Below are 12,912 nucleotides of genomic sequence, written 5' to 3' on the forward strand. Positions count from 1 at the left end.
TCAAAGCATGTATATTAGCTAGATTAGCTAAGCGCAAATGCCCTAAATCAAAACATGCTATTCAATGGAATAAATTCCAACTAACTGTGACTTTCAAAAACCAAAACTAACCAGAACTGATCAAAGCTTACCAATATGGCTAACACTTAATGGTGAACTATCAAACAATTACAAAATGCTCTCAAAATCAGACAAATCTTAACAGTGGCCATATAAACTACTATGATTGCCTACTGCTTCAAATTGTCCAAAATGTGAAATGGACTAAATTAAACTGACCATTCATGTAAAAACATCTAAATTACAGAAAAACCAGGATGTTAAACAAATTATGAATGGCACACGTATGAAGCCACAACTCTAACACCTTAAACATTGGGATTTCATATCACAAATTCAAGCAACAAGCATTCTTTACATCTTTGTTTGCCATTCAACAAGTTCATAGAAGTGCTTGGAAATAAAGCAAAATGGGGTGAGGACTTCAGCAAGAGCATAAATATGAACAAAGCAACAAATCAACAACAAGATTCAACTTCTTTGAACCCTCTTTGAACCAAGAAAACCAAAATTTCCATGAAAGCTCTTCAAGTTCAAAAAGAAAAATAAAAAAAACCAGCCAGTAGTGCAGAAACGTTTTGTGTAATGCCATCTGCTAAAAAATAGAAAGATAGGGAATTATTCTCCCACACAGTCCCTAAAGGCATCTTTCTAACATAATTGGGAAAGCTGTCAACCTCTAATTGGTTTCAGCATTTTGTGATGGCCAAATAAGGCCAGCTGCCCCAAATTCTAGAAGCTTCTAACCTTAACCTTATCTGAAAATCCTATTTTCTATTTCCCAAATTAACCCCTAAGTTTCCATTTGTTCAATTAAACCTCCTAAGTTTCTAATGATTTGAAAACTATGGTAAACAAGGACAAGGCAAGCAAACATTGGAAAACAGAATCAAATAACAAGTAGAAATGCAGTTAAACCTTCAAACTAACCCTAAATTTATTTAACATGAACCAAATTAGCAATAAAACAGAAACAGAAATAACTCAAACCTAATACTAACACGAGTTTCAAAAGGAAAATTATTAAAGCCTATTAATAGATTATTGAGAGGGGAACTTAACAAACTTATAACTAAGTATTGAACATAAATGCTGAAATTAGCCTAACTGACTCTTGTAAACTAAACAAGGAAAGCAGGTAAGGAAACTAAACATCAACCAGAAAGAAAACAAAACTGTCTGTAATTACCCTAGCCAAATCATTTGAACCTTCTGACCTTAATTAGCTAACCATGAAATCCAAATAACACCAACCAAACAATGGCGACTTACTTAAAAAAAACAAAGATGAATGAAAGCCTTAAAAATATATTTTTATTTTTATGGGTGTGAATCAGCACAAACGAACAAAAGAATAACAGAAGATAAAAGAACATGAAGACAAAGAGAGGAAGTACCTACTGAAAGACGGAGAAGAAACAAACAGACTTGTGTTTGGCTTCAATAATGCTTAAAATCAAACCCAAATGGTTATTCTTGTCAAGATAAACCATTTAGGGTGAATCTCAACAATATCGAATTAGAAAAAAAGCGACGAAAGATAGACATACACAACCTAGTGCTCTTAGGGTTCTTAGATCCAGAACTCGCCTATTTGCAAGAGTTGTTTATGGGGAAATACTTGGCGATTAGTGGTGACGGGAAGAAAAGGGTTTTAGGGTGTGAGTTTAGGGTAATTTGGGTGAATTAGGGTTTTTAGGGTTGAACTTCAGATCTAAAATCGGTGAATTTGGGTGGTTTTTAGGAAAATTAACGGTTGAATGATATTGAGGATGGGCTCAGGTTTGTGGAAGATGAATTTGAGCAGTTTTGGAGCAACTAATATAGCCGCCGCCGGCTAATGAACGGAGAGGATTTTGGGGCGGCTAGGTTAGGGGTTTTAGGGTGAGAGACGGGAAAGGGGAAATGGGAGGGGTCTGAAGGGTATGGGGGTGTAGTTAGGACAGTTTTATAGGGGGATGGGGACTAGTTCCGAGCCGTTGGATCACAATGATCCAACAGTCGTGATGAAAGGCCACATAAACGATGTTGTTTGGTATGAGGGGAAACCTAGACCGGGTATTTTGGTTCTTGGGCTCGGATTTGGGGCGGGTTTGTTGCAAAAATGTTTGGGCTTCATCACTTTGGTCCAATAAAATTAAAACAAACCCCCTCTTTTCCAATTCTCTTTCTATTTCCCTTTTTTTCTTTTCTTTTTCTTTAATTTAAAATTCCTAAATTAATCTAAATTATAAAAATTAATCTAATAATCTAATTACAAAAATTATACAAAATTACTTGATCCTAAATTAAAAGAAAAAAATTAATAGTCTAAAAATTAAAAGATTAAAATGTAAACTGAGCCCTTTTTTTTGATTTTGATTTTTTAATAAAACAAAAGAATTAACTAACTATCCTAAAATATAAAAACAAAGATCTCAATGATGCATGACATTTTTTGTATTTTGTTTTTCATGATTTCAATAGAAGTAAACATGCACAAAATGCAAACAATTAACACAAAATATTACGAAATCCTATAAAATTGCAAACAATTGGAAGAAATCTATTTATTTAATTTGTAGGAGTATTTCACATAGGGCAAAAAGTACGTGCTCACAACTATCCCTCTTTGCTTGGAAACACGAAGAGTTTTCGGGAAAAGATAAGGTGAGCGGATACGAGCGATTTTTTCTCGTTTGAATACTCCGTGGGAAGCATTTTTGAAAGATCTTACCGAACCTTGCTTCCGAGGTTGCCTAAAAATCCTTGGCTATAAAGGAATCAGGTCAGTGTAGTTCGGAAAGTTTTGGTAGCTGGGACTACCGGGAAGCTGTGATTTCACTGTTACTGTTGTTGCTACTGCTTGCTGAACTCCTTATTACACTGAGAAAAAATAAAAATAAGCTAGGCTAAACTATGATCTATGAATTATAAGAATCCTATCTACCATCTTCAAACTTGGTCTTGCTGCTTCAACAGTTCTGTTGTGCATCTTGAACTGTTGACCTGCACTCTTGAGGCGAATTTCTGTTGTTACTAACACAAATTGAATTCTGAAATGAGTTCCCTTATTTTCTAGGTGGGTGCCTAATTACTAAAATTTGAACTGCATTCCCTTGTTCTTCAGGTGGGCGCCTGATTACCAAAAACTCGAACTATATTCCCTTGTTCTCCAGGTGGGCGCCTAATTACCAAAACTTGAACTATTCCCTTGTTCTCCAGGTGGGCACGTGATTACCAAAAACTCGAACTGCATTCCGTTGTTCTCCGGGTGGGCGCCTGATTGCCAAAACTAGAACTGTATTCCCTTGTTCTCCAGGTGGGCGCCTGATTACCAAAACTTGAACTGTATTCCCTTGTTCTCCAGGTGGGCGCCTGATTACCAAAACTTGAACTGTATTCCCTTGTTCTCTAGGTGGGCGCCTAATTACCAAATACTCGAACTGTTTTCCCTTGTTCTCCAGGTGGGCGACTGATTACCAAAATTTGAACTGTATTCCCTTGTTCTCCAGGTGGGAGCCTGACTGCCAAAACTTGAAATGTACCTTGTTCTCCAGGTGGGCGCCTGATTGCCAAAACTTGAACTGTATTCCCTTGTTCTCCAGGTGGGCGCCTGATTGCGAAAAACTCGATTTGTATTCCCTTGTTATTCAGGTGGGCGCCTGATTATCAAAACTTGAACTATATTCCCTTGTTCTCCAAGTGGGAGCCTGACTGCCAAAACTTGAAATGTATTCCCTTGTTCTCCAGGTGGGTGCCTGATTGCTAAAACTTGAACTGTATTCCCTTGTTCTCCAGGTGGGCGCCTGATTGCAAAAAACTCGATCTGTATTCCCTTGTTCTCCAGGTGGGAGCCTGACTGCCAAAACTTGAAATGTATTCCCTTGTTCTCCAGGTGGGTGCCTGATTGCCAAAACTTGAACTGTATTCCCTTGTTCTCCAGGTGGGCGCCTGATTGTGAAAAATTCAATATCTATTCGCTTGTTCTTTAGGTGGATGCCTGATTATCAAAACTTGAACTGTATTCCCTTGTTCTCCAGGTAGGCGCCTGATTGCCAAAACTTGAACTGTATTCCCTTGTTCGCCAGGTGGGCGCCTGATTGCCAAAAACTTGAACTGTATTCCCTTGTTCTTCAGGTGGGTGCCTGATTGCCAAAAACTTGAAATGTATTCCCTTGTTCTCCAGGTGGACGCCTGATTACAACAAAACAGACAAAACAAAGAAACGTTTCTGCCCCAGTTTGGTATTTGGGCACATTGTGAGTGTTAATCGAATCATGTTACCCAAAAGAGCTCTGAGAATTTAAAAGCTAAATTCCATTATCCAGGAGGACCCTGAAAACTTCAAATTAAATCTCATCTTAAGAATGACAACTTTAAAGTTAAATCATGTTTCCTAAAGGTAGACTTACGTTAAATCTTGTTATCTATGAAGGTCTTGAAGTTTAACTAGGTCCCATTATCCAGTAGGGTCCTGAGAACTTTTAAAATTAAATCCCATTATCCAGGAGGGCCCTGAATTTTTTTAACTAAATCCTATTATTCAGGAGGGTCCTGAAGATTTACGGTCGAACTTGTCCGGTACATGCTTTCCTCATGGAGGGTTCCTACAGAATAAACGAAATTTCCTGCCCCTGTTTCAATCAAAGAAAATTTTATCAGTTTTAAAAAATGTGGTGGTTAGTTTGCGGCATCCTTGCTGAAGGTGGCCTTTCCACCGCCGTGCTTTGTTTTGACTGGCTGCTTTGAACTGACCAAAAATTGTTTGACCTTCTGGCTGAATGTCAACCATAGGACCCTGAATGACCCGAGTGCTCTGCATTCAAACCCGTTGTTTTACATTTCTGTCCTTTCAATCTGAACCTCTGCATCTTCCACAAAATTCACAAACCACTCGACCAATGGAACTTTTACTAACACCTTGTTTTCCATTTTGCATCATGCTATTTCTAGTATGTTTTGGCCGCACTTTGCTTTGTGCAATTTGGAAGTTGGTATTAAGCTTTGAAATCCTTCCTTACTTGCTTAAACAAGGATTATATTAGAAAAGCCTTAGAGAAATAAACCCAAAAGAAATGAAATGCAATGATTTCGAGAGTTAGTAATAAAGAAGAAAATTCGAAAAAGGATGATTGTTTGAGAGGGAAAAGAAAAAAGACTTATCTGAGTGAGGCCGCTGGAACCAATGATCATGACATGCATTTCGGATTAATCAGCCTAGCATGTTCAACCAATCACCTTTCAGTTTTCATACTTTATGCCCCGGGATTTCCATATTCCAATCTCTTTGCAAAGTCACCAACCTTGTTCGGCTTGCGGCGCCCTGAAAGGTTTTCACCAACAAACCTCTCTCATTTGTTCATTTCTCAACTCACTGTCACCTTACGGTGCTTGTGAAGTTTTCACCGATAAGACTCTTTCATTTTGATTTCTCTCATCTTTGTATCGCCCTACGGTGCCCGAGAGGGTTTTCACCAATAGGACTCTCTCATTTAATCATTTTCCTTGTGCAGCACGGAGTGTTTCCCCTGATGCGAATCATACCTCTATCTTGCTTTACTTGGAACTCTCAAATATTGGTCGGAAGGTCTTTCTTTGGACCGTAATGCAGGCTTTTGGATATGGTTAGAAAGAAAGGATATCATAAAGGCTCAAAACCACTTCAATGGGTTCAAAATTACAACTTTTGGAATCAGATCTTTTATGAAACCGCAACTTCTGCCCCAGTTTTTTGCTTGGGAGCTTTTGAATTTTTATTTTAATGGGACCAAATCGTGAGGCTGCCTACGTATCCTTAAAAGGAATCAGGTCGAATGTAGTTCATGACATAGGAATTGCTTTGTTTTTGTTACTTTTCTCTCTTTCTTTTTCTTTCTCCCTTCTTTTTTTTTGCTTTACTCTTTCCCATTTTTCTTTCTCTTGTTCTCTTCTTTTTTCCTATTTTCTCTTCCTCTTTATTTTCTTTTCTTATATTTTCTGTATCTGTACTTCTAAACTTTGCTTCTAACTCCAAAAGAGGGGTATGAAAGAAATCAAATAAGGCTCAAAGGGGTAACCAAGGATAAAGTGTTTAGATAGCAGAATAAAATGCCTTCGTCATTCCAATCTTCAAAACATGCCAAGTACAAACAATAATTAGACCAACTAAAGAAATCATACATAATATCTTTTGACCGCATCAGAATTGATAGCCATATGTACACATTTGCCTTCTATATCTGTTAAGTACAAAGCACTATTGGACAACACTTTGGTTACAATGAACGGTCCCTACCAATTTGGGGCGAACTTGTCTTTCACTTCAGCTAATGTGGAAGGATGCGTTTCAATACTTGCTGACCCACTTCAAATTTCCGGGGACACACCTTCTTGTTGTGTGCTCTTGCCATTCTCTTTTGATACAACTGGCCATGACACACTGCTGCCAGTCTTTTCTCATCAATCAGACTTAATTGCTCCAAATGGGTTTTGACCCACTCATCATTATCAATTTCGGCTTCAGCAACAATCCGAAGAGATGGAATTTCAACTTCCGCAGGTATCACTGCTTTGGTACCATATACCAACAAATAAGGAGTTGTACCTACTGAAGTGCGAACAGTAGTACGATATCCCAGCAAAGCAAAGGGCAACTTTTCATGCCATTGCTTGGAACTTTGCACCATTTTCCAAAGTATCTTCTTTATGTTCTTATTGGCTACCTCGACTGCTCCATTTGCCTTGGGCGGATACGGGGTGGAATTTCGATGCGTAATCTTAAGCTGTTGACATACTTCTTTCATCAAATGACTGTTAAGATTAGCACTATTATCTGTGATGATCACCTTTGGGATTCCGAATCGACAAACGATATTTAAATAAACAAAATCGACCACTACCTTCTTGGTCATATATTTGAAAGTCTTAGCTTCAACCCACTTAGTGAAGTAATCGATGGCCACCAGAATGAACCTGTGCCCGTTTGATGCCGAGGGCTCAATTGGTCCAATGACATCCATGCCCCAAGCAACAAAGGGTCATGGTACGGATATTGTATGCAACTCAGATGGCGGAGAATGAATCAATCTCTGTGTACCTAGCATTGATGACATTTGCGCACAAAGCTGATATAATCCCGTTCCATGGTAAGCCAGTAATAGCCTGCTCGAAGAATTTTCTTTGCCAGAACATACCCACTCATATGTGGCCCACAAACCCCGAAATGCACTTATATCATGATGGTCATGGCTTGTTTATCATCTATGCATTTCAACGGTCCAAGATCTGGAGTCCTCTTGTATAAGATTCCCCCACTCAAGAAACATCCACTAGCCAAACGTCAAATTGTTCTATTTTGATCACCTGTGGCTTGTACCGGATATACCCCCATCCTGATGTATTCCCTGATATCATGGAACCACGGTCCACCATCAAGTTCTTTCTCAACTACATTACATAGGCATGCTGATCACGAACTTGAATATGCAGATGGTCAATATAAGCTTTGTTCGGATGGTGCAATATTGACGCCAAGGTGGCCAAAGCGTCGACAACCTCATTATGGATCCTTGGAATATGCCTGAATTCTATTGATTGAAACCGTTGACAAAGATCATGTAAACATTGCCGATACGGTATGAGCTTTAAATCCCGAGTCTCCCATTCTCCTTGAATCTGGTGCACCAAAAGATTCGAGTCTCCCAAGACCAAGACTTCCTGGATTCCCAGATCTACCGCTAACCTCAATCCCAAAATTCATGCCTCGAACTCAGCCATGTTGTTGGTACAATAGAAACAAAGTTAGGCTGTAACAGGGTAGTGATGCCCTATTTCAGAAATGAGCACAACCCCTCTTCCGACACCTTTCATATTAGCAGCTCCATCAAAGAAAAGTTTCCAACCTGGCTTGTCATCCTGTTCCACCTTGTCAATATGCATCACCTCTTTATTAGGAAAATAAGTCCTTAATGGCTCATATTCTTCATCCATTGGGTTCTCGGCCAAATGATTGACCAACACCTAGGCTTTCATCACGGTTCGACTCACATAGACAATGTCAAACTCTATGAGCAAAATCTGCCACTTTGCAAGTCTTCCTGTGGGCATAGGCTTCTAAAAGATATACTTTAGAGGATCCAGGTGAGAAATAAGGTAAGTAGTGTAGGATGACAGATAATGCTTCAACTTTTGTACCACCCAAGTTAGGGCGCAACATGTCCTTTCAAGGGGAGTATACTTAACCTCATAGGATGTGAACTTCTTGCTGAGATAATAGATGGCTTGCTCCTTCCTGCCAATGATGTCATGTTGACCCAACACGCAGCCGAACAAATTTTCCAGGACTGTCAAATAAAGAATTAACGGCCTCCCGAGTTCCGGCGGGACCAACACAGATGGGTTTGACAAGTACCCCTTGATCTTGTCAAATGCCTCCTGTCACTCATCAGTCCATTTGACTGCAACATCCTTCTTCAGCAACTTAAAGATGGGCTCGCAAGTTGTTGTTAGTTGAGCGATAAACCTGCTGATGTAGTTTAAAAGCCCGAGCAGACTCATTACCTCAGTCTTGTTCCTTGGAGGTGGCAATTCTTGGATAGCTTTGATCTTTGACGGGTCCAAGTCAATGCCTTGACGACTAACTATGAATCCCAATAGTTTTCCAGATGGAACACCAAATGCACACTTGGCAGGGTTAAGCTTAAGATTGTACCTGCGAAACCTTTGGAAAAACTTCCTCAAATCTCCGACATGGTCGGTATGTTTCTTTGACTTTACGATCACATCATCCACATAAACCTCAATCTCCTTATGTATCACGTCATGGAACACAGTAGTTATTGTCCTCATGTAAGTTGCCCCAGCGTTTTTCAAACCAAATGGCATTACCCGGTAGCAATAAGTTCCCCTTTGTGTGATGAATGCTGTCTTTTATACATCCTCCTCATCCATCAAGATCTGGTGGTATACCGCATAACAATTCACAAAAGACCCGATCTCATACTTGACACAATTGTCAATCAGAATGTGGATATTTGGCAATGGAAAATTATCTTTTGGACTTGCTTTGTTGAGATCGCGGTAATCAATGCACACCCTGATCTTGCCATCCTTCTTTGGCACTGGCACAACATTAGCTAACCAAGTGGGGTATCGCGTGATTCGAATGACCTTTGCATCCAACTGCTTTGTGATTTCCTCCTTGATCTTCACACTCGTGTTAGTTTTGAACTTTCTTAACTTTTGCTTGACGGGAGGGAATGCCGGGTCAGTGGGCAATTTGTGAACCACCAAGTCAGTACTTAGACCTGACATGTCGTCGTATGACCATGCAAAAATATCTTTATATTCAAGTAGTGCTTTGATTATTTCCTACCTGATTTGTGGTTCCAAGTGTACACTTATCTCTGTTTCCATGATATTATCTGGATCCCCTAAATTGATTGCTTCAGTTTCATTCAAAGTAGGCTTGGGTTTCTCTTCATAGTGACTTAACTCTTTACTAATTTCCTCAAATGCTTCCTCTTCATCATATTCTATTTCATCATCACACTCTATTTCTTGGATTATTATTTTAGAGTTAGATTGGCTTTTAAGACTTGGCTGAAGATTCCTCATGCAAGTCATGTCATTGAAACCAGCATAAAAAGAACTATACAAAGAAAGAAAAGAAAATGACACTATCAGGAGTAATGGAAAAAGGGAAATTGCATTTCATTAAAATAAAGGATAGAAGGGTTTGTACATCAAAATAGACAGAAAATAAAATCTGAATTACAACCCTAGAATAATCCAGATAAACTAAAAGGAAAACAAAGCAAACTACCAAAACTCCTTCCGGGTAGGGAGAGGAGTAGCATCCCAATTGTTAAGCTTCACTTTTGGCCCAATAAACTGCATATCCGCATTGCTGGAACCTTCCCCAGTTTCTACCATGTTCACCTCATCAAACAGACTCTGGAACCTTTTAATCAATTCCTCATCAAAATCAACCACAGGCTTTGGAATTGTTGTCACTGGGCGCTTCACGACTCCTGCCTTGATGAAAGACCTAGAGAGACGTGGGACTGTCTTAGGGAGCGACCATGCATTCTTTTTAGCTTTCTAGCCTTCTTCACATCACCCCCTATAGGTTTGAACCCCAAACTAAATGTACCCAGATTTTCACGCAAAGATACTAGCTGCACGATACCTTGCAGAGATGCACCAGACCCTTGCCCGACACAAAACCATTTTTCAACATTTCAGTTGCTACCATGACGATTGCAGATGCTAGCCTTGGACTTGGAATGTATTCCCCTTCCAAAATCTTTTCAACCGATACTATTTCGGAAATTTGATAGACCCACGACCCCTTATCTGCTTCAGCTTCAATAAACGGGGCTGATGTATCATTGAAAGCACATAAGTTCTCATCGCCATGCACGGCGATTTCTTGTCTATCCCATTCGAACTTCACCATCTAGTGTAAAGAAGACGGAACCACCTTGGCAACATGTATCCAAGGCCTACCCAATAGCAAATTGTAAGAAACAGCCACATCCAGTACTTGGAACTCCATGGTGAATTCAACTGGTCCTATTGTCAACTCGAGCATGATGTCGCCAACAGAGTCTTTTCCGCATCTGTCAAAACCTCGGACGCATATGTTGTTCTTGTGAATCCTCTCATCATCAACTTTTAACTTGTTCAGAGTAGAGAGAGGGCAGATGTTTGCACTGAAACATTGTCAACTAACACCCTTGTGACCACAGACTCTTCGCATTTCATTATGAGATAGATGGCTCGATTGTGTTCCGTACCCTCCAGAGGCAAATCATCATCAGAGAATGTGATCCGGTTAGACTCAAATATCTTATTGGCAATTTTCTCCAAATGGTTCACTGTGATTTTGTCGGGGACATGAGCTTCGTTCAGAATCTTCATCAGGGCCCGGCGATGTTCATCTGAATGGATCAACAATGATAATAGGGAAATTTGAGCAGGAGTCTTTCTCTACTGTTCTATGATGGAGTAATCTTGTACCTTCATTTTTCTCAAAAACTCCTCCGCCTCTTCTTCAGTGACCGGTTTCTTCACTAGAACTGGATTGTCTCTGAGTGTTTTAGCTTTCCTTAACTCTTCCGAGGCAAAGCATCTCCCCGAATGAGTTAATCCCCGGGCCTCGTTAAGTTCCTCTTTCTCTTCCTTCCCCTTATAGGTCATTGCCACTCGCTCATAGTTCCATGGGACATTCTTGGTGTTAGCTGCCGACAGCTGGGTCACAGGCTTGATAATGGTAGGGTCCGTGCGAGCACCTTCCACAATTATGACTGGTTTACTTGCAACCCTCGGCACAATCACCTTTGGCTTTTCTTGCTTTTCTATAACATCACTTGGGGACCTCTTTTCAACTACCACAACTGGCTTATCATTTGGCATGCTCAACTTGTCCGCCGATCCTTCAGCTATCAAAGAGGTTGCTTTTGTGACAATCGGGTCCTTGACCGACTTACTTTCACTAGACCAGATCATCTTGAAAGATTGTGAAGGCTTCTTCGGCTTCCCATCCTTGTGCACTATCTCAATCATATGTGTTTCAACATGGGATGGCAATGGTTTTTGATTGATGTTTGGTGCTTCTGGGCTCTGGATTTGGTTCGTATCAATGAGCTCTTGGATGGCGTTCTTCAAATACCAACACTTTTCTATGTCGTGCCCTGGAGTATCAGAACAGTACACACATCTGAGAGATAATCCAAGTTCTTGGGAGGAGGGTTTGGTAGTTTTGACTCAATTGGCCTCAGAACATCCAACTGCCTCAACCATTGAAATAGGATGGTATAAGATTCCCCAAGCGGGGTGAAAGTTTTCTTTCGCTGCAACCTTTCATTCTTAAATTCTAGCTTGGCCCAAAAGTTTGGACCAACAGGGTTTCAATATGTTTGTGGAGGTGGGTAAGGGTTCCGTGGAGCTGGGGCACGCCATTGCAGGTGGGGAGGGGGTTGAGCCTATAACTGTGCATGATGGACATGATAATGGGGTGGCTGACTGAGTACTGGGGCTCTGGTGGTGGGAAGTAGTGTTGGGATAGATTATATGGAGTTGGGGTATAGGTTTGAAGCTAGGGTCGAGGTTGGGTGTAGTGGGTAGAAGAATACCCCAGGCCGTGCCACGATCCTGAAATGACCATAGCGACATCCTCTTTATTCTTTTTCCCAAGCACGACTCCGGTGCCATTCTGGATTATCTGCATAGTTGCTTTTATGGCAGAGTAGCTCATGATCTTGCTTGATTTGAGCCCTTCCTCTACCATTCCTCCCATTTTTACTACTTCATTGAAAGACTTACCTATGGCCGAGCTCAGATGACCAAAGTAAGTAGGCTCCAAGGCCTGAAGAAAGTATTCTACCATTTCGTTCTCCTCCATTGGAGGGTTAACCCTTGCTGCCTGTTCTTTCCAGCGGAAACCATATTCCCTGAAACATTCACTAGGCTTCTTCTCAATCTTAGTCAAAGACAAACGATCTGGAACAATCTCGATGTTGTATTGGAAATTACGAGCGAATGCTTGGGCCAAATCATCCCAGGTATACCATCTACTGTGATCCTAACGAATGTACCACTCCAATGCCGCACCACTCAGACTCTGGCAAAAGTATGCCATTAACAGCTCATCTTTCCCACCGGCTCCTCTCATTTTACTATAGAATCCCCTTAAGTGGGCCACGGGATCTCCATGTCCGTCATACCGATCGAATTTGGGCATTTTGAACCCAACAGGTAGTTGTACGCCAGGGAACAAAGACAGATCTTTGTAGGCTACGCTCACTTGACCTCCCAACCCTTGCATGTTTCTAAGAGATTGTTCCAGGCTTCTCACTTTCCTAAACATCTCCTCCTGTTTCGGGTTTT

This window comes from Nicotiana tabacum, chromosome 18 (genome assembly GCF_000715075.1).
Source record: "Nicotiana tabacum cultivar K326 chromosome 18, ASM71507v2, whole genome shotgun sequence".
In the NCBI taxonomy this organism is placed as follows: domain Eukaryota; kingdom Viridiplantae; phylum Streptophyta; class Magnoliopsida; order Solanales; family Solanaceae; genus Nicotiana; species Nicotiana tabacum.